Source organism: Protopterus annectens, chromosome 5.part1 (genome assembly GCF_019279795.1).
Source record: "Protopterus annectens isolate FY-2018-M chromosome 5.part1, PAN1.0, whole genome shotgun sequence".
Classification (NCBI taxonomy): domain Eukaryota; kingdom Metazoa; phylum Chordata; order Ceratodontiformes; family Protopteridae; genus Protopterus; species Protopterus annectens.
Window position 1 is genome coordinate 668,859,404 of NC_056736.1, and position 21,868 is coordinate 668,881,271.

The following is a 21,868-nucleotide window of genomic DNA, read 5'->3' on the forward strand; positions in this document are numbered from 1 at the left end:
TACTATATATTTATTGTATTTATTTGTTTATTTAACATTTGTTGACCGGGAAAGTCTGACTAGGATATTTTCAGTGGAGGCCCAGAGAGAAATGCTCCAGATACATGTCTTTGGAAGGTGAAAAGAAATCAGAGTACCAAGAGGAAACCAACCCAAACGCAGGGAGGACATGCAGACTCTGCATAGAAGTCACCCTAGCTGAGAATCGAACCGGAGAATTCTTTTGCTGTGAGGTGACAACATTAACTGGTGCAACATTGCGCCACCTGAAAAAGGCTCAGTGGTGTTACTGCACTACACTGAGGAACAGGTCATATACCTGTTTAGACGAAATGAGTTTCAGTCAAATGTGTTTTCAGTGAAGTGGGCTTTCAGTGAATTGCGCTCAAGGAATGTGTTTTCTAACAAAGTAGACCCATATCATATATGATTATCAAAAGTTACACTGACATTTGTGTTTGTCGACAAAACACAATCCACAATATGCTGAAAACACAAATGTCGACACACTACTATGCATGCAAGAGAAACAACCTTGGCATGTGCAAAACCTAAACCAAAATTTAAAAAAAAGCATCCCCCACCCCACCAGTTAATTGTATATATATATATAGATATATATATATATATATATATATATACTACGAGACCAAACAAAATTGGTGAAAGGGAATATTTCCAAGCCACAAAAATTGTGCGATCCTACACACCTGTCGACAACCATCTGTTTGCTGACCAAATGAGGATGACTAAACAAATGACCAGTAACACTGTCAACTGAAGCATCAACACTCATATTCATCTAATTTTATATATATATATATATATATATATATATATATATATATACATATATACATATGGGTCTACATGATAACACCGACATGCCAAAACACCGCCAACGAAATAACTGACACGACAAAACTGAAAGAAACCGAAAGTTGAAAAACACAAAACTTCACATGCCCGACAAACCACAATCCCGACAATGTTGTTGTGTCTTTCGGCTTTTCCTGGTTAGTCGCCACAGTGGAACTCTGGTCCCTTTTCGTAATTAGTCGATTGCCAGCTACGCCCAATGACTGGCAGTGGATTAACGATGCCTTGTTGCCAGCCCGATGCTCAACCTACAAAGAAGGCACATCCATTTATGCACGCACCTACAAGCATGTCTTTAAACATCACTCAACCGTGGGAAGGACATGCAGACTCCACAGAAGGAAGTCCAGCCGAATTGACAGAACTTCTTGCTGTGAGGACAATGCTAACCGCTGTACCAATACCATCTGAAAAGTTTTGACAACCTGCATCTGTGCTTTCAGTTCCTCATCTGATGAGCTATACAGTTTTAAATCATCGACAAATAGAAGATGAGAAGTCTTTGGACTTTTTGTTGGTTTAGCCAAAGTTTAAACAGCTTAATGGGTTAAGAGAACAGCAATGGTGACAGTGGTCACCCTGGAATATCCCCTTTGAATTTTATCCCTTGGATAATAATTTGTCCTTTATCATGGTTTAATTGCAGTGGTCTGCCATTGTTTCATGGTCAGTGTAACATAGTCAATCAGTGTAGGATGTATCTTATACATTTTTAAGCACTCTTTTATCCAAATGTGATACTATCAAATGCTTTTATAGTCAATCCATGCCATACTTAGATTCTTCCCTTTTCGGTTCTCCACTATGACTTTATTTAACAACAAATGATCCTTTGCTCCATATGCCTTTCGTTTACTGGCCTTTTGTTCTACTGCCATAATTGAGTTTTCTTCTAAATGACTATAAACTCTGTCAGCATCAATTCCATGTATAGTTTTAAGTTGTGGGCAAGTTCGGTCTATAATTTGGAGTAGCTTGCAGGTTCACTCTTAACTAGGAGCATTGTTTTACCTGTTGTTAGCTAGACTGATGTCTGCTCAGGGTGTGCATGTGAATTAGAAGTTATGTACTCACCATAACGTTCCATCTGAGTAGGTGTATTCATTTGTCTGCAACCTGTGGGTTATGGATCCGATATCGGATCCGAACCGGCATGGTTTTCCAGCTATGGATCCAAGCTCTCAGCTCCTCCCCTCACCCATAATGCCCTGCTCTACCCTCATGACCTCAGATCGAGTTTGCCAGCAACAATACCCTCAAAGGGTAACAGGAATATGCAGGAAACTGAAAGGCAGGGATTATCCATCAGGGGTCTAGACTGAGGCCATGACGGATAAGAAAAAAGACAGATAACAGAAAAGCTACTTTAAAAATGATACTGTATTGTAGATTAAAAAGAAAATTACATTACAGAAGGAAGCAAAAAGAAACAACAAACAAACAATATAGATATTTGTACAGTATATACTATATATTTATTATATTTATTTGTTTATTTAACATTTGTTGACCGGGAAAGTCTGACTAGGATATTTTCAGTGGAGGCCCAGAGAGAAATGCTCCAGATACATGTCTTTGGAAGGTGAAAAGAAATCAGAGTACCAAGAGGAAACCAACCCAAAGCAGGAAGACATGCAGACTCTGCATAGAAGTCACCCTAGCTGAGAATCGAACGGAGAATTCTTTTGCTGTGAGGTGACAACATTAACTGGTGCAACATTAGCCACCTGAAAAAGGCTCAGTGGTGTTACTGCACTACACTGAGGAACAGGTCATATACCTGTTTAGGCGAAATGAGTTTCAGTCAAATGTGTTTTCAGTGAAGTGGGCTTTCAGTGAATTGCGCTCAAGGAATGTGTTTTCTAACAAAGTAGACCCATATCATATATGATTATCAAAAGTTACACTGACATTTGTGTTTGTCGACAAAACACAATCCACAATATGCTGAAAACACAAATGTCGACACACTACTATGCATGCAAGAGAAACAACCTTGGCATGTGCAAAACCTAAACCAAAATTTAAAAAAGCATCCCCACCCCACCAGTTAATTGTATATATATATAGATATATAGATATATATATATATATATATATATATATATATATATATATATATATATACTACGAGACCAAACAAAATTGGTGAAAGGGAATATTTCCAAGCCACAAAAATTGTGCGATCCTACACACCTGTCGACAACCATCTGTTTGCTGACCAAATGAGGATGACTAAACAAATGACCAGTAACACTGTCAACTGAAGCATCAACACTCATATTCATCTAATTTTATATATATATATATATATATATATATATATATATACATATATACATATGGGTCTACATGATAACACCGACATGCCAAAACACATATGAAATAACTGACACGACAAAACTGAAAGAAACCGAAAGTTGAAAAACACAAAACTTCACATGCCCGACAAACCACAATCCCGACAATGTTGTTGTGTCTTTCGGCTTTTCCTGGTTAGGGGTCGCCACAGTGGAACTCTGGTCCGCTAATGATTGGCAGTAAATTTTTACGTGCCGAGTTGCCAGCTGTGATGCACAACCTTCAACGAAGGTACGTCCATTCACGCATGTCTCCAGACAGAAGACACTCTAGCTGAGAATCGAACAGGACAACGTCTTACTGTCAGGCGACATCGCTACCGCAGCACCGCCATGACATTAAACCACAATCCCGACAATCAACAAAACAAATACCTTTCCCGAAAAACACACACACAACACAAGCACACCAAAAACCTTACAAACCTACACTAAACCTTACATACACAACTATCTATGCACTAACCTTAACCCAAACCCTAAGGTCCGTCACTATTGCACACTTACCTTACCCGCACCCTAACCCTAACTCACTTAATTCGCCCCTAACCCTTAAGTCTGTCACTATCGCACCCTAACCCTAACTCACTTAACCCACCCCTAAACCTAAAGTCCATCACTATCGCACACTTACCTCACCCACACCCTACCCTAACGTCCGTCACTATCACACACTTACCTTACCCACACCCTGACCCTAACGTCCGTCCCTATCGCACACTTACCTTAACATGTCGGTGTTCTCAGCGTCGGGATTCTCAACTGTCAGTCTTCTCCACTGTCGATCTTCCGGTGTTGGTGTTCTCGTCGTCGACGTTTAGAACTTTCGGTGTTTTCAGGTAGACCTATATATATATATATATATATATATATATATATATATATATATATAGATACATATACATAAATCACATGCAAACAGTCATGCCTCTCCAACTGTCCCTGATTATCAGGGATGTCCCTGAGTTTGACTCAAATTTTAGCTCTGACTCTCTTAATCCCTCCTAAAACTAGTGACTTTTGGAGAAAGGGTGGTGAATTACACTTAATAAATAATGACAATAATTAGAGTTATAGACTTCTTTTACTACAGAAAATGGATATTAATTCACATTATCTTATTCTGTCAATGTCTATAGTTAACAGTCCCTGATTGTGTCCCTGATTATTTCTGGATTTGACCCTGATTCTGTTGATATTTGTCCCTGACTGGTTGAGAGCTATGGTACACACACATATACACACATATAAGGCAGGTAATAAAGGATTATTGACAAAACAATATGAATTAGCCATTGTTTTCTATATTTTGGGATACTTTGAAAACATAAGCTGTGGCTTGCATTAAAGCTTCTAATAAATGTTTATTTGTAACTGAAGTAGAGCACTGATACATGGACCTTTTTCAGACTTACTGGAAGCACTGTGTGGTTAAGTGACCTGCACAGTCACACAGCAGGCCAAATGGAGGTGAACTCATTTACACCTATATGGTGTGGATGTCACAGCTCTAACGACCTACACACATCATGCATTCCTGAGCATTTGCTGAAGAATAAACTTAAAAAAGCATAAGATAAACAAATGTAAATATTTTGAACAATATCAGCTATTAAAACTGTACAAATAGCAATGGTATCAGTAAGAAGTATTATTTGCAGTGATAATAGTCAGTGCATTCACAGCCTTTCCATAAATACTATAATATATTATAAAGCACACAAACCACAAATTATATTGTTGTTAAACTTTCACAAACTGTCATATCCTGGGAACTGTACTACCTAGACATATACTGTTAGAACATTTTTTGTTAAGCAGACATATGTTTTCACATGACAACAAAAAATTCCTCTACGAGTGCATGTTTATTGAGATATTTACAGAAATATGGACATATGTGCTAAACAGTATAATTAGCAATATAAATAACACTGGGTACAACTAAAGAAGTGCAACTTACAGTGCAATTATCAAAGACAATTTTCTCCAAAAATATCTAATGTTCACCTGATGTAAGTCACTTGTTTTTTAAGTAAGTACATATTGAAATATTAGTTATTTCATAATTACTTATAAACAGCTAGGAATGTCTCAGTATAATGTGATATAAATGGACATTGACAACGAAATTTCCTCTCACACTATGGCATTTCACACCATTGTCCTTAACAACAGGTGGGATTCTCAGTTATGAAAATATGAACATAAACATGAAAAAATGAACATAAGTGACAAATTAATTGATTCATTTCTATACTGCAGAACATCCCAGATTAATAATCTTAGTGTCATTTTGTTAATAACTCTTTGCACTTTCTAATACTTCCTGTTATTAGTTAACAAGTCACTTGGTTAAAGAAGCCAGGCCCTAAAAAGGTCTGGACACCACAATGAGGTATGGGTGTGAACAGCTTACACCCTTAAAGCTATTTGCTGATATTCATTCTTACTTTGCAGCATCTAAGGAGTAGAGTTCTGCAAGCTATTTTCCTGCCTCTCACTGCTTACATTTTACAAGGGTATTTTAATAAGAAGTTTCATAAGCTTTTATTTAAACCATGGCCCTAACAAATACAGGCTAACTTAATGTGACATCACATTAGGGCTAGTGTGAAGTGCATCCATAGACTTTAATGGATGTGTCATTGAGCATGCGTGCTGTTGTGACCATTAAAGTCTATGGATGCACAAGATGTGTTCCTTATGCTGATGTCACGTGGTTAAAGTTCACTGTTTACATCCTGCGGCATCAGTATACATAAATGCCAATAGTAAAACCTTTTATTTAAAGAGTAAAGTACAGAAAAGCCAGCGGATGTGGAGAACTGCTAGATCGGGAGTTTATGCACCATGTGCGGTGGCACACAGGTAAGATTTATTTTCATCAGCAAATCACTTTAATTCTGTGTGCTAATGACAGAGATTAAAATTCTGAATGACCAAGTATAATTTAGTGGGACATCTGAGTTACACAAAATGGTGCTGGTCTCTCCCTTTTTAATTTCTCCAAGTCTTTTGTGTTTCTAATACGATGACGGGATTGGACCCCATTCCTAAGTCAAAGTACGATTAAAATTCATGAAACTAGTATTGTTTTACTCTTTGACGTCAGCCAAAAGTGCTTTTTGCAACACCAGCAATGTGCCCAGTAATGACTCCTTCTGCAGTTCGTATGGAGTTACATGTATTGATATCGTATCTAAATAAGATTTTAGACTCTTTTTTTTATAAGACCCGTTGCTCCTGCTACTATTGGAACTATTTGACTATTTGGGTATTTTTCTTCCACATTGCTCTTGTTTCTGCTTGCAGATCCTGATATTTTATAACTTTATGTCTCTCTGTGTGCAGGACACTGTAGTCACTGGGTGTGGCAATTTCAATGATTAATGCTACTCTTGTCTTCTTTTCCTGGACCACTATATCACCACCTCATCATGTTTTCTAGCATCTATCTTTTGAATTGTTGGTAATGGATGATCCCATGTGATGTAGACTTCGTCATTTTCTATGATGCTTTATGGCTCATGTTTCCAGTGCTTTTCAACCACTTCAAAACCATAATGTTTGCACAAGCCCCAGTGCAACAGTCTTGTCACATTACTGTGCCTTTTAGTATACAGTCCTCCTGCCATTAGTATATCACAACCAGCAATGAGGTGTACGACTGTTTCTAGTTCGGTTTTACAAAACCTACATTTGTCTGTTTCTCCCACATGTTCAATGTACTGTGTAAACCAGCGTGCACGTAGCCTGCTATCTTGAGCCGCCAATATTAACCTTTCATCTTTTGGTTTGAATTCACCTCTCCTTAACCATTCCTGCATTTGTTCCTGATCAACATGAGGTTCTTCCAGAAGTTTTCTATACTTGCAACTATATTTATGCATTTTCCACATTTCTTGACTTTTCATCTGATCCTCCACCTTATATTCTTTCTTTTGTTTTTGGCGCATTCAGTTGCTGCCTGATTTTTTATCTACTTCTGGTTTGATTTCCATTCCTACCTGATGCCAATATGCTTCTGCTAGATTAAGCAGGGAAGTCATCTTAGATTTATTCTCCTCATGTTTCAAAACTTTCACTACGTTTGGGTCTCGTGAGGTCAGCAGATATATGTGGAGTCCCACGATTGCAGATCTGTACATGTAATCAATTTCAAGGAGACCCATCTCTCCTTCGGAATGGGGAATATATAGTCTTGGTATGCACTGATTTTTATAGATCATTTGGTGAGCATGAAGCATCCTTCTTGTTTTAATATCTAATCTATCCAACACATTATGGGGCCGATCAATCACTCCAAAACTGCAAGCTAGGACAGGAAGAGCAAATTGGTTTATAGCTTGGATTTTGTTCCTAGATGTCAAGGCTGTTTTCAGGATTAATTTAAGTCTTCTAAAATATTCCTTACTAAGTTTTACTCACAATTGTTCATGTTTTATTGCTGATTCTTTATCAATTCCCAAGTATTTACAGTTCCTTTTGCTTAAGTTCTTTTATACCACATTCTTGTCCTAAACTGATGTTTTCCTGGTGCAGCAGTTTTCCTGCTTTAAAGGTTGCTTTTGCACATTTATCAAGGCCAAATGACATTCTAATACATATACATCATCTTTCAGCTGTTCCCAGTTAGGGGTCGCCACAGCGGAACTTCGGTCCGCTAATGACTGGCAGTGGATTTTTACGATGCCGAGTTGCCAGCCCGACGCCCAGCCTTCAAAGAAGGCACACCCATTCACGCACGCATCTACCTGCATGTCTTTAAATATCACTCAACCATGGGGAGGACATGCAGACTCCACACAGAAGGAAGTCCAGCCGAGAATTGAACGAGAGAACTTCTTGCTGTGAGGTGACAATGCTAACCGCTGTACCAATACCATCTGAAAAAGTTTTGACAACCTGCATCTGTGCTTTCAGTTCCTCATCTGATGAGCTATACAGTTTTAAATCATCGACAAATAGAAGATGAGAAGTCTTTGGACTTTGTTGTTTTCTAGGAGCCAAATTGTAGCCATGGCCTAAGCTGTTAAGTAAACAGCTTAATGGGTTAAGGGCAAGGCAGAACAGCAATGGTGACAGTGGTCACCCTGGAATATCCCCCTTTGAATTTTATCCCTTGGATAATAATTTGTCCTTTATCATGGTTTAATTGCAGCGTGGTCTGCCATTGTTTCATGGTCACTGTAACATAGTCAATCAGTGTAGGATGTATCTTATACATTTTTAAGCACTCTTTTATCCACGAATGTGGGATACTATCAAATGCTTTTTTATAGTCAATCCATGCCATACTTAGATTCTTCCCCTTTTTACGGTTCTCCACTATGACTTTATTTAACAACAAATGATCCTTTGCTCCATATGCCTTTCATTTACTGGCCTTTTGTTCTACTGCCATAATTGAGTTTTCTTCTAAATGACTATAAACTCTGTCAGCATCAATTCCCATGTATAGTTTTTAAGTTGTCGGGAGGCAAGTTACCGGTCTATAATTTTTGGAGTAGCTTGCAGGTTCACTCTTAACTAGGAGCATTGTTTTACCTGTTGTTAGCTAGACTGATGTCTGCTCAGGGTGTGCATGTGAATTAGAAGTTATGTACTCACCATAACGTTCCATCTGAGTAGGTGTATTCATTTGTCTGCAACCTGTGGGTTATGGATCCGATATCGGATCCGAACCGGCATAGTTTTCCAGCTATGGATCCAAGCTCTCAGCTCCTCCCCTCACCCATAATGCCCTGCTCTACCCTCATGACCTCAGATCGAGTTTGCCAAAGCAACAATACCCTCAAAAGGGTAACAAGGAATATGCAGGAAACTGAAAGGCCAGGGGATAGGAGGCGGGATGTTGCAGACAAATGAATACACCTACTCAGATGGAGCGTTATGGTGAGTACATAACTTCTAAATCTGAAGTAGGATATTCATTGTCTGCAACCTGTGGGACAGAGTCCCCAGCTACCTGAATCTTGGCCATCATGGAAGGATATTCCGAGCACCGGAAGGATGCTCTACCCCTAGATGCAAGATCCAACTTATAGTGAGAAATAAATGTATGAGATGAAGCCCGTGGCTGCTGCACAAATATCATCTAGAGGAATCCTAGCCTTGAAGGCTGCGAGGTAGAAACTGACGGGTTGAATGGGCATGAACACCCCCGCTTGATAAGCCAATAAAATGCACTGTGAAATCCAGCGGGACAGAGAAACTTTAGAAATTGACTTGCCCAAATTGAATTTTGCAAAGGAAATAAACAGCTGGTCGGATTGCCTATGACCAGCTGTCCTGTTGAATAAAATCTAAGTTGCCTGTGAACATCTAGTGAGTGTAGCTTATATTCACCTTTGTTTTCATACTTAGGGAAAAACAGGGAGGTTAATGGATTGATTGATGTTTGCTTCAGAAGCGATTTTAGGAAGGAAGGGCCAGGTTGGTCCTGAGGAGACACTGTCGGATGAAATACCAAGTAAGGAGGTTTAGCTGATAAAGCTTGAAGTTCAGAAACTCTCTTGGCTGATGTAATGGCTACCAAAAGGCTGTCTTGTAGGACAAGAATTTGAGATCCACCGTGGCAGCGGGCTCGAAGGGGCGGTCAAGGCCTGTAGGACCAAAGAAAGGTCCCAAGGAGGAACTGCTTGCTTTATAGGGGCCTGAGAAGGAAAGTACCTTTAAGAAATGTTTTGCACAATTTGGCTGACATAAGAGGATTAGACTCTTGACCAATGTGATAGTGAGAAATTGCCGCTAGTTGAACTTTGACTGTGGAACTGCTGGCACCATCATTAAAGAGAGGTTAGAAAATCAAGCACTACAGGAAGGAAACGTGAAGGGATTTAGGCCTTGCCGCTCCGCCCACACAGAGAAGCGTTCCATTTGCTTGATGCCTTTCTAGTGGATGGTTTATGAGCCCACAAAATAGCCTTTACGGTGAAGAAATGCGGGAGTCCTTATCAAGAGTGGAACTGGAGCAAGCGGTCAGCTTCAGGTTGTCAGGTTCGGAGGAGGAATGCAGGATGGATGGGATATCAGATCCGGAATGGGATCTAGAATCCAAGGAGGATTCACCGAGTGAGACCTTAGGAAGGGAACCAGATCTGTCGAGGCCAGAATGGAGCAATGAGAATCATTCTGCAACCCACCGAGAGGCTTTCTGAAGAACTTGCAGCATCAGAGGCAAGGGTGGATAGGCATACAGAGCCAAGCATGCACCAGGCGTCTCTTGGGGTACCTCCGGAGGTATTAAAAAAACTATCGTCGACTTGGTGTTTGAGGGAGAAGCAAAAGATCGCATGAAGGGTTCCCCACCGTGCGAATATGCGTTCGCTACTTGACAATTGAGAGACCACTCGTGGGTCAGAATGGTGCGACTGAGCTTGTCCGCTAGGATGTTGGACCGACCCGGAATGCGCGCTGTGAGAAGCGATTGGTGGAGATTGCCCATTCCCAAACTCTCATGGCCTCTCGACAAAGAGGGTAAGACCTTGTTCCCCTTGCTTGTTGATGTACCAGGCGACAGACATATTGTCGATTGAATCGCATTGTTCCTAAGGGAAGAAAGTCCTGAAGTGCTAGCGCTAAGGCACTGCTCTCATCTCTAGAACATTGATATGCAGTAAGGTCTCTGAATCGTTCCACGTGCCTTGGACTGTCCGACCCATGCCATAAAGTGCCCCCCACCCGAGCGGGAGGCGTCCGTGGTCACCGTGGCGAGGAGAAGCACAAAATGGGCGACCCTTGGGGAGATCCGGGGAGTGGAGCCACCACAGGGACCGCTTGCAAGCCTTGCTGATCGCTATGGGATGATGCATGGGAGAGCAAGGTATGACCACTGTACTAGGCGTCCACTGTAGAATGCATATTGAGCCTGGCAAGAGGAAGAAGTGCTATAGCGAAGCCATGGACCCTAGAGCCCTCAGGACCAACTCCGCTGGAACAGAACTTGAATGGAGAATGGCCCGCACCTGGAGCTGCAGATTTAGAACTCTGTCAGTGAGGAAGGCTCGTAAACTCCTTGTGTGTAACCTGGCCCCTATCAAATCTAAGAGCTCTGTGGGCGTCAGGTTGGACTTTGTATTTATTGTGATGCCCAGAAATGGAGCAAGATGGAGAAAGGAGTCTCGCCAAGAGAAGTAGATGCCTTGTTGGGAGGTGAGGAGCGGTGAGGCCAGGTAGGGAAAAACCTGGGCCCCCTGAGGCGTCAGGTGGGCGGGGACCACTGCTGGTACTTTGGTTAACACCCTGGGGGCTGTGGTGAGACCAAAGGGAAGGACCCGGAACTGGTAGTGACTGGCTCCCCAGCCGAGGAGCGGAGCGGGGAAACCTCCTGGAGGCGCCTGTCATCAGGATGTGGTAGTCTGGCGTCCTTGAGATCTAGTGATTTTTCTCCAGAAGGGGAGAATAGATTGCAGAGTGACCATTCAGAATTTTTCTTTGGGGACTGCCAGATTCAAGAGAGAGGTCTAGGATTGGTCTTAGTTCCCCCGTCTTTTTTGGCACTAAAAAGAATCTGGAGTAGAACCCTGATCCGATCTGGTCTGGGGAGCGGGCTGGATGGCTCTTTTCTTTAGCAGATGGCCAATTTCTGCCAAAGCGGCCTCCCGTTGACGGGTGGAGCGTCTGGGAGGGACTTCAACTTTGGAAGGTGAAGGAAAGGAATGCGATATCCCTGGATATGATTTGGAGAACCCAGCGGTCGATGTTATGGACTCCCATGCCGCTAGGTGCCCGAAAAACATCCCCGACTGCCTCCAGAGCAGTCGGGCAACCTCAGGGTTGCTGGCCACGTTCAGAGAAAGGTTCCTGGACCCGAAGTTTCTGGGAGCCCCTCTGCCTCTAGGCGGCGTCCCCTGTCCTCCTCTGCCACGGAAGGACTGGTTGTCCAGGCTGGGACTGCTGCGACTTCGGACCACATCTTCTTCTGACCCTTTTGGTTCCTAGAATAGGGCCTCTGGGGTGCAGAGGCGGATTCAACGGCAGACAGCGTCTTCCGTCCTTCTCGCTCTGGGTCAGCGGTTTTGCCAAACAGAGCAGAACCATCAAAGGCGTTAAGCAGCGCTTGAAGGGCTCAGAAAAATCGCGGTGACGGAGCCAGGCCTGGCGTCTAGTGACCAGTCCTGTCCCGCAGCTCTAGCGGCGCCCTCCGTTGCATGGGAGAGTAGCGCCGTATTGTGACTGACCTAAGAGTGGCCATTTTGGTGGAGTGCAGAACTCTGTCCTCCGAAATGGACTCAGAGATGCAGCGTATTCCTTAATAAGATCTCGCTGCATCCGAATAACATGTGCCAAATAGTTCAGCGCCCTTACGAGAAGGTCGCCCGAACTGAACATCCGCTTCCCAAGCGGTCCATCATCGAGACTCCTTGCTCGGTGGGTGGACTGAGGACTCCTGAGCCAGTTCCCTCTTTGTGGCCGCCGCCGTCAACATGGCATCTACAGGAGGCCCCTTACTCCAATGGGTCCTGTCGGGCGGACTAAGGATCCTATCCGGTCTTTTGGGAATTGGCTCCACGGTGTCGGTTCCTTCCATGCCCTGGTGGTAATAAGGTCCACCAGGGGTCGGCAGGGGACACCCAAGAGGTAGGCGGCCCGTTTGAATGCCTCCAAGAACACGGACTCGTCCGAGGAAGACTTGGGGCAGACCACCCCCATTGTATTCCATGATGTCTCGAAGGAGACATCCTCGGGGGTGACCGTGAGCCTTCCCTTCCTCCAAGTCCGTGTCTTCAGTGAGAGACTGGGAGTCAATGTGCCTCCTTTTTGCGTATGTGAGGAGAGCCTCCTCTGGGGGCTGTCAGAGGAGTCACTTAAGCAGCAATTGCTTCCCAGGAGCCACTTGGGAACACAAGCAGGCTGTCCCAGGGGCGGATGGTGGAAGCCTGGCCCAGTGCAGAGGAGGGCGGGCGAAGCAAGATGCCCGGTCCGGAGACCCTCAACAGAGCCCTCTCCACTACATCAAAGAGCCGACCTCGACCAAAGGATCCGACAATCGGCTCCCTCGGATCGAAGAGTGGATGGATCCGAAGGGACAGTGCGCTCCGACACAGCACTGATCCCCGGATCTTCCGGATCCAGGCTCCGAGATCGGGTCCGGCGCACTGAGCAGGGTCGGGTCCGTACCAGTACTCGGCTCCGACCTTCCCCGGCTCGCTGCTCGGCTCCAGTTGCTCGAACCGGATAGCGGGTCGGAGAAGGAGCAATAGGCTTAAAAAGGTGTTGAGCTCCCCTCGAGGGGGCAAACACTCCCATCTGCATCTGGGCCTGGATGAACCTTCTCATCATCCGGTCCAGATCAGCATCAGAAAGGCTATGGGTAGATCTCGAAGGAGGACGCGAGGTGAAACCTGGCCTCCCTCGATGCCGGAATCGGTCTCCTCCTCCTCAGGACCCGGTGAGAAGCACACAGGGACGGGCGAAGGAGGAGTGGCGGGGCGAAACAGAGGTCTCGGCCCGCCGCTTGTGGTGCTTCTCCCTCCGTCCCTCTCCTCTCCAGAAGGGAGTTTGAGTCCCAGGAGCAGGAGGGTGCCACAGAGAACAACTGCAGCCGTCCCGAAGGCGGAGGCGGAGTCCGGCGGTAAAGACCCCAAGACCAGCTTGGACCTCCGCTCCTCAGTGCCCTGGGGTTGAACCCTGCACAAATGGAACAACCAGATGTGAGGTGTTCAACCCCAAGACATACAGTGTGGCCATCAGCCGGTGAGCTTATGGCCACACTGATTAGAAAATATAGATTTAGGCTGGTCAGCCATAATCTATAATACCTAAAGTTACCTAAAGTTAAAGTAACTTAAACAACAAAAAACACAGGCCTACACACACACTCTAGGAATAAAATTATTTACTTTAACTTAAAATAAACTCCAAATAGTCTATAATAAAGGGAAACCTAATACTTTCACACAAATTTTGTTAAAGAAACAAGAAATTTTCTATTTTTCAACAAGAAAAGAGTTTACTTAGCTGAGAGCTATGTACCCACATCCAGTTACCAGCGCGGCAAACAAGATCTGAGGTCATGAGGGTAGAGCAGGGCATTATGGGTGAGGGGAGGAGCTGAGAGCTTGGATCCATAGCTGGAAAACCATGCCGGTTCGGATCCGATATCGGATCCATAACCCACAGGTTGCAGACAAATGAATATCCTACTTCAGATCAGTTTTTACTCATGGCTGGGTCTTTAGGCAAAGATGTTAATACTTTTAACCAAAAGTTGAGGCACTGCATCTGGGCCTGGGGTTTTCCAGTTAGACGCTTTTCTTAACTTTGTTTCAGTCTCTCTGGCTGTTACTTCATACCATTTCATATCCTGTACCTTTAAACTTCTTAATCTTTCTTTTACTTCTTTTATCCATTTAGCAACTTTGTTGTATTCCAAAGGATCTTCATAGATACTGCTTCAAAATGTATGTATTTCTTCTTTTTTGGCGGTCTTTCAATTCCTTTTACCTTGTTTCCCAATTCTCTATAAAACTTTTTTGGGTCACACAAAATTGCCTATTTTGTACGTTTCCTTCATATTTATATGTGTATCTTCTTTTTCCACCTGACCTTAAATTTTTAATTTATTATTTGTGATAGGCATGCTAGATCCTGATCGGTTCTAATACTGCGCATTGCTTTAATCACATCTATCTTTCTTACTATTTTTGTTGATCTATTCCCTCTTCTACAGTTATCTAACAGTGACACTTCTTGTCTTAACTGCTTTACATTTTTCTCTATTCAATACTTTCATGATGGTATTCGATTTCTCCCCTTCCCTGTGCTCTTCTTAATTAATTTTCTTCCAGACTGAGGGCACAAGCCTTTGTTTTCCACTTCCTGCAGGCATTCTATAGAAAGTTCTACAGCATCTTCCTGTGGCACTTGAAATTCATCCTGTGCCATCCGTTGCTTTGTCATATGGGAAATCACTGGCCTATCACTCCTCAACATTGACTGCATCAGAGTTTTCGCAGTCTCCAGTTTCTTCCCTTGCTGTCTAGCTTTAAGTGAATGTTTATACTGGTTTCCTGTGGAAGGTTCCAAAATATCTTGATGTGGCACTTGACCAATTGCTTCCTGATCCACTGGTTTCCCCATAATTTGGATATCCATCGTTCTATCCTGTTGTGGTGCTTTCTTCATTAGATTTTCTATACTGAATTCTTCACTTTGCAGGTGCTCCATAATCTCAATTTCTATTTCTTTAACTTCTCCATTACTGATCTCCTTTTCTACTTTTCCTCTTTGTCTTATTTTTTGTATTGTAAAGTTTTCCATATCTGGATTCCTTTGCCGGCATTTCTCTTCAAATATCTTTGGTGCTGCTCTTTTTGTATTGGTTAGTTTTGCTTTCTCCTTGGCATAAATATTACACCATATTAAATCTCTTTTTCTTCCCACATTCATATTTCTTCTTCAGATGTCTCCTGATCTTCCTGCTTCTCCTTACTTTGGAGGACTCACTCCATCATGCTGTGATGCAGTCCGTGTTAGATTTTCTACATTAAATCCTTCACTCCGCAAAACACTCTATAACTTCAACTTCTATTTCTTTAACTTCTGCTTTACTAATCTTCTTTTCCACATTCCATCTTTGTGATATTCATTTTTTATTGAGAAATTTTCCATATCTAGATACCTTTACCTGTATTTCTTTTTGAATATCTCTGTGAGTGCTTCCTTTATATTAATTAACTTGGCTTTCTCCTTTGCATAAATATTGCACCATATCAAATCTCTTTCTTTCCCATGTCCATATTTCTTTTTTATACTTTTCAAAAATGTCTAGGTTATGTTGTTTACATTTCCGCACTTCCTCAGATCCTTCTTTTTCCAAATAGATCAAAGTTTCTTGACCTATATACTGTTTTTCAAAAATTTCCTGTATTAATGAACGCAAATTTTTATTTGAAGCTTCTGACAGTTTTTCCTGTGAAAGTATTTTTCTTTCCTCCTAATTTATCTCTTAATCTCTTTGTATATCCTCTGTCTGGTAATTCTGGTCTTTTTGCATAATAGCAACAATACATAATTTCTTTCTTATCCTCAATAGTCCACTCTATCATCTTTATGGCTCTTCTTTGGCCTATCCGTTTCTGTGGTTTTTGTGGACTGCTACTGCTTTCTACAACAAGGGGGCCATCCTCCCCTTGGGCCTGGCCTGGCCCCATTGTAGAAATGTTTCCGGATTTTGAGGATTCTACACTGTCATTTTTTCCAGTCCTGGCACCAATGTGGCTACCAGGATTGGACACTTTTTTATCCTGGGACTTGTGCACCCAGCTATCTTTTTTTGTTTTTGACTTACTTCTGTCCATGATATATACTATATAAATACAGTCTATATATCAGTGTCGCCTTGGTGAGATTTTGTGAAAAACAGGGTCCACCTCACGAAGGTACGCACCAAGACTTGTACTACTCTCTTTTGCTAGCTGACATTTCATCTCTCCATTAGGACCCCTACTGTCCTAAGGTACTGGTCTCTCTGTGTGGGCACTGTGATGCTTTCCCAACAGATCTATAACATTCTTGATAGAAATTTAATATTATCATGACTGTGAACATGATGAGAACTGGAAATGTATTCTATTGGTCAGAAAAAAAAATGTTTACGTAGCCTCTATGACTATGCCTGCATGACTGTTTCATAACAATGAAAAAAACGTCCAGTAACAGAGCCATATCTCTAAATCAGGACCAAATGTAACCATTAAAGATTTTTATTTATTTATTTATTGCATTTGTTAACCGGGAAAGTCCACTGAGCCTAGATAGCATGTTTATCCATTTAAGTTACAAATGTAAAAAAGCTAATTATGCAAATAATAGAACAAGTACCCAAAATATACACACATCCTATGTACAACTATAATTTCACTGACCATGATACAAGAACAGCAAACCATTTGTGAATGACATTTGAATTTGTGGTTCTAAGTGTTTTATTTTTCTTTTTTAATTATCATTTGAATGTATAATTCAGCTTCAGAAAAAGTCTACAACCTTATTTCCATACTTAATAATTACTATACATTTTTATTTTGCTTCCCTGTCATTTGTTGACAATTCAGTCTGTCAATGGAGTCATGACCATTCATTCCTTATAAATGAGGGCCAATAAGGGTGCATTTGTCATCCAGGCAGCTAACAGGGGATTACTCTATGAAGCCGTACACCCCCACATACATTTCCTCAAGACTCCCAAAGGGTAGAAGTGAGGTAACTATGATAAGGGTGTGTCAGTTGTCCACACATGCATGGTAATCCACAACAGCACCCCTCTCCTTGGAAAAGTGACACATACCAGCAGGTACCAGTCTCCATCAGAGATACACCCCTGGGGTTCACATCCCAACATGTGTACCTCACTTCCAAAATAATGAATGATTTGCTTCAATATCCTTAGACTGTAAATATCTTCTCCCCCCCTTGCTAAACCACTGTCTGTAAAGGCAGCCTTCATTTTCTGGCTGGAAATATCCAGCACATACCTTCCAACTACAACCTTTAAACTGCTCTTTGCTGATACTTTTTCTGCCATACTCACCTCTAGTGTTCTTTCCTGCTCCATTCACCCTACGGGCTCACTCCGCTCCCCTACCCTGCCCCCAATTCCCACCCACCCCAGTATTCCTAGCTTTATTCCTATCTTACCCCACCCTCTCAGCCTAATTACCCAATACCAGCTCCCCCCTCATTACTCCTCCCACCTATAGCCATCCTTCTTAAACTCTGTAATCTGTAGTCCACCCAATATAGTCCCCTCCTCTTTCCTTAAATCTCTAGAATACCTCCATCACTTTTTAAACCCTTTCTTCTTCATAGCCTTTTCTATTTTCCTAACCACTCACACCACTCTCTCTTTGCTCCAACAAGCTCTCTTCAAGTTATCACTCCCTCCAGACAGCCTCCTCTTTATGTTCCTACTTCCCTTATACTATGCTAACTCATATTCCACCTATGCTTGTCCAATACCGCCTACAAAGACAGCTACCATACAAACCCACCTTCTCTGTCACTCTTACTCCCATTTCCACTCTATCTCCTCTTCTCTCATTCAGCCCAACCCTCTGCACCTATTTCACCCTAAACTCTTCTCCTCTAAAGTCAAGACATTATCACCTGCTCCAATCTACAATCTACCAACATTTATGCCTGACAGACCAATATGGCTAAAGGATATCTCCTTCAACAACCTAGTCCAAGCTGGTGATATCTATCCTAACCCTGGTCCTACATCCTTTATTAACAACACTCATTCCTTACCCTCTTCCTCCTATCTCAACACCCTAAAGATTTTTACAATTAATGCACAAAGTCTAAACAACAAAGTACACCACTTTCAAGCTTGGTTAAGCCATAACCAACCAGATATCTTAGCCATCTCTGAAACCTGGCTCAAGCCCTTTATCTCCAACTCTGAGATTCTGCCCCCAGGATTTCACTGTCTCAGAAATGACCAACTAAATAAAAATGGTGGAGGCACTGCCCTAGTCTACTCCAACCTTCTTACCTTAATTCCCCTCCAAATTCCAATTCCTCAATTCCAGTACACTGAACTAACTGCTGGAATTCTAAAATTAAATAAACATAAAAATATCTGTATCATTGCCCTATATATCTCACCTGGTAACAATATCTCTACACTAGAACATATTCTCCTATGGGCCTGTACTGAAATTAACTATGAAACATATATCCTTGGTGATGTGAATATTGACTGGAGTAAAATCAATTGCCCCTCTCCCTTACTATTCATTAACCTCTATAACTTCACTCAAATAATCCTCTCCATCACTCGACCTAACAAAATAAACCCTCCCGGATCCACTATAGATTGGATCCTAGTCTCAGATCCAAATAAAATAACCAATTCTGTCACAATTCCCGATACCTTTAGCAACCACCTCCCAGCCTTTATGCATCGCTCAACTAGTTCCTCCCCACACCAGCATCAATACATTCAAACTCGTAACCTCAGTAGCTTCAACCCAACTACTTTCTCAAATACTTTCAAACAAATGAACTGGCAAATTCTAAACATCCTTCCTCTTGACAAGGCTATAGAATACTTCAACTCTGTCTTCCTTGATACTTTAAACTCACTAGCCCCACTAAGAAACAAAAGGATAAAAACTAAAACAAAAGGATAAAAACTAAAACTGCTCCTTGGCTATCCAAAGAGACAAAACAGATTATGCACCACAGAGATAAACTACGGAAGCTTTACCAAAACAATAAACTGGCCAATACCATGCTCCAATATAAACAGCACAGCAACCGTCCAAAACAACTAATCACCAAAGACAAAAAATCCTACTATATCAAACTTCAGTCCAATAATAATAAAAACCCACAAAAATTCTAGAACTCAATAAACTCACTCCTCAATCCAGACTCCAAGAATAATCCCTGTCCTGACCCAAGTAAATCTGACCTCGAACTAGGCTCTGAATTTAACTCATTTTTCATAGAAAGTATTACTACCCTCACCAAGACATTTCCCAATAATAACCCAACCGCTCTACACTCTCCCCCTTTTAACTCATCTCATCTGTTTGAACTCAAACCCATCTCCACTAACTTTATAAAAAAACTTTTGTCCAAACTTAAACCTTGCTCTAACGCTCCCGACAATACTCTCTCTTCCTTCCTAAAATGTGCTGCTGATGGCATTGCTCTCCCAATTAGCATCATTATTAACCGATCCATAAAAGAATCATTCGTCCCCAAACTCTGGCGCTCAGCTTATATTCTTCCTCTTCATAAAGAAGGCAAAAATACCAGCATCTCAAACTTTCGCCCCATTGCTTTGCTCTCACCAATCTCCAAAATCCTAGAAAAATACATCCACCTCCAACTTATGCCTTTCCTGACCCAAAACAATCTCCTCACTCCAACCCAGCATGGCTTCCATCCAGGCCATAGCACAATAACTACTCTGCTCTCTTTCCTAGAAACTGTCAATCAAGCCCGAGATTCAGGACACTTAGTTTCTACTGTTTTACTCTATCTGGCTAATGCCTTTGATACTGTTTCCCACAAGCACCTTCTCTGTCATCTCTCAAACCTTAATCTCTCACATAATGCTTTATCCTGGTTCTCCAGCTATCTATTAGATGGATCACAGGTAGTCAAATGGAAGAACTCCATCTCTTCCTTCCTACCTACCTCAACTGGCGTACCACAGGGATCCATCCTTGGGCCAATGCTTTTTAACATCTTCATCAATAACTTTCACACTGCTATTCCTGATGCTAAAATCATTCAATATGCAGATGATTCAACCTTAGCCTGCTCTGCCTCAAACCTCTCTGAATTGCTGACTAAAACCCAAACTGCCTTCTCAACAACTGAAAACTGGATGCGCCAAAATCACCTCTCTCTCAATGCAAATAAATCAAAGATTCTACTATTCCCTCCCACAAAGACCCTCTCCTACGATAAAAACAACTTCAAAGTCTATAGTTAAACCAACTCAGCTATAGAAGTGGTCCCCTCTGCCAAATTACTTGGCATTACTGTAGATGAACACCTCAAGTTTGATATTCATATTCAACAAAATATTAAGAAAACCCACCAAAAGCTAGGTATGCTGTATAGGAATAATCGCTTTCTCTCCAACTCTACCAGGCAAACTCTGGCCTCGACTTATCTTCTTCCTTCCTTATTATACGGAGCCCCTCTCCTAACCAACCTGTTCTCCTCTATCACCTCTAAACTAGAAAACTGCTACAACAAAATCTTTAAATTTGCCTCTAAATCTACAAATACCACCCATCACTGCCTAACCCAACAATCCCTGAACTGGCTTGAACTCCTAAACTACCTAGACTATCTCCAACTCACTACTGCATATAGACTCATATTTCACCCAACAAAATGTCCCACTCTAACTAACATGCTTCCCCCTTATACACCCAACAGAGCTCTCAGATCTGAAAATCAGAACTTAATTACTAACCATAAACCTAAATGAACTTCTCCTATCTTTCTCACTAGGCAAACAATGGAATTCCCTTCCCTCCACACTAAGAACCATACCAAACTCAGAAACTTCAACAGCAAACTATTCAAACACCTGTCCACTAAATGGAAATGTACCTGCCTTCACCTAGCCTAATCAAAGGGGGTTCTCGCTCTGGTTCCCAAGCTCTACAACTCTCATAGTTATCTTCCTATGAGCCTATCTAAGCTCTCAACAATTTCTATAGCTTCTCTCTAAGCTCTCAACAACTCCTACAGCTACCCTCACACAGCCCAACCTTGTAAATATTGTAAATAGTATTCTACTGTTGATGTGTGTATGTAAAGCGTACTGACATTTTCTTAAAAGGTTTGTATATAAACCGTTTCCACACCTAACACATATCTGTTTTCCTCAAATGAAACTGCATGATCCCTATCTTCAAGCTTAATGAATTTAACTATGCATGACATTGAATGCATTTATGAGTAACTATTCTACATAATATTATCTTTAATATTAACTATCAGTTGTATCTAAATTGTATAATGCATCTTGGAGTTTTTCTCCCCGGGCCTCCACTGAGAATGGGTCAATTCGGCTCAGTGGACTTTCCAGGTAATCAAACTGCAAATAAATAAATAAATAAAATATAACAAAACGTATATGT

At 41.8% G+C, this 21,868-nt stretch overlaps 1 protein-coding gene across 6 annotated transcripts in view; it reads right to left on the reverse strand.

Moving 5' to 3' along the window:
* WASF3 (WASP family member 3) overlaps positions 1-21,868 on the reverse strand; it is a 1,314,000-nt gene that overhangs the window by 1,236,957 nt on the left and 55,175 nt on the right. The window lies entirely within an intron of this gene.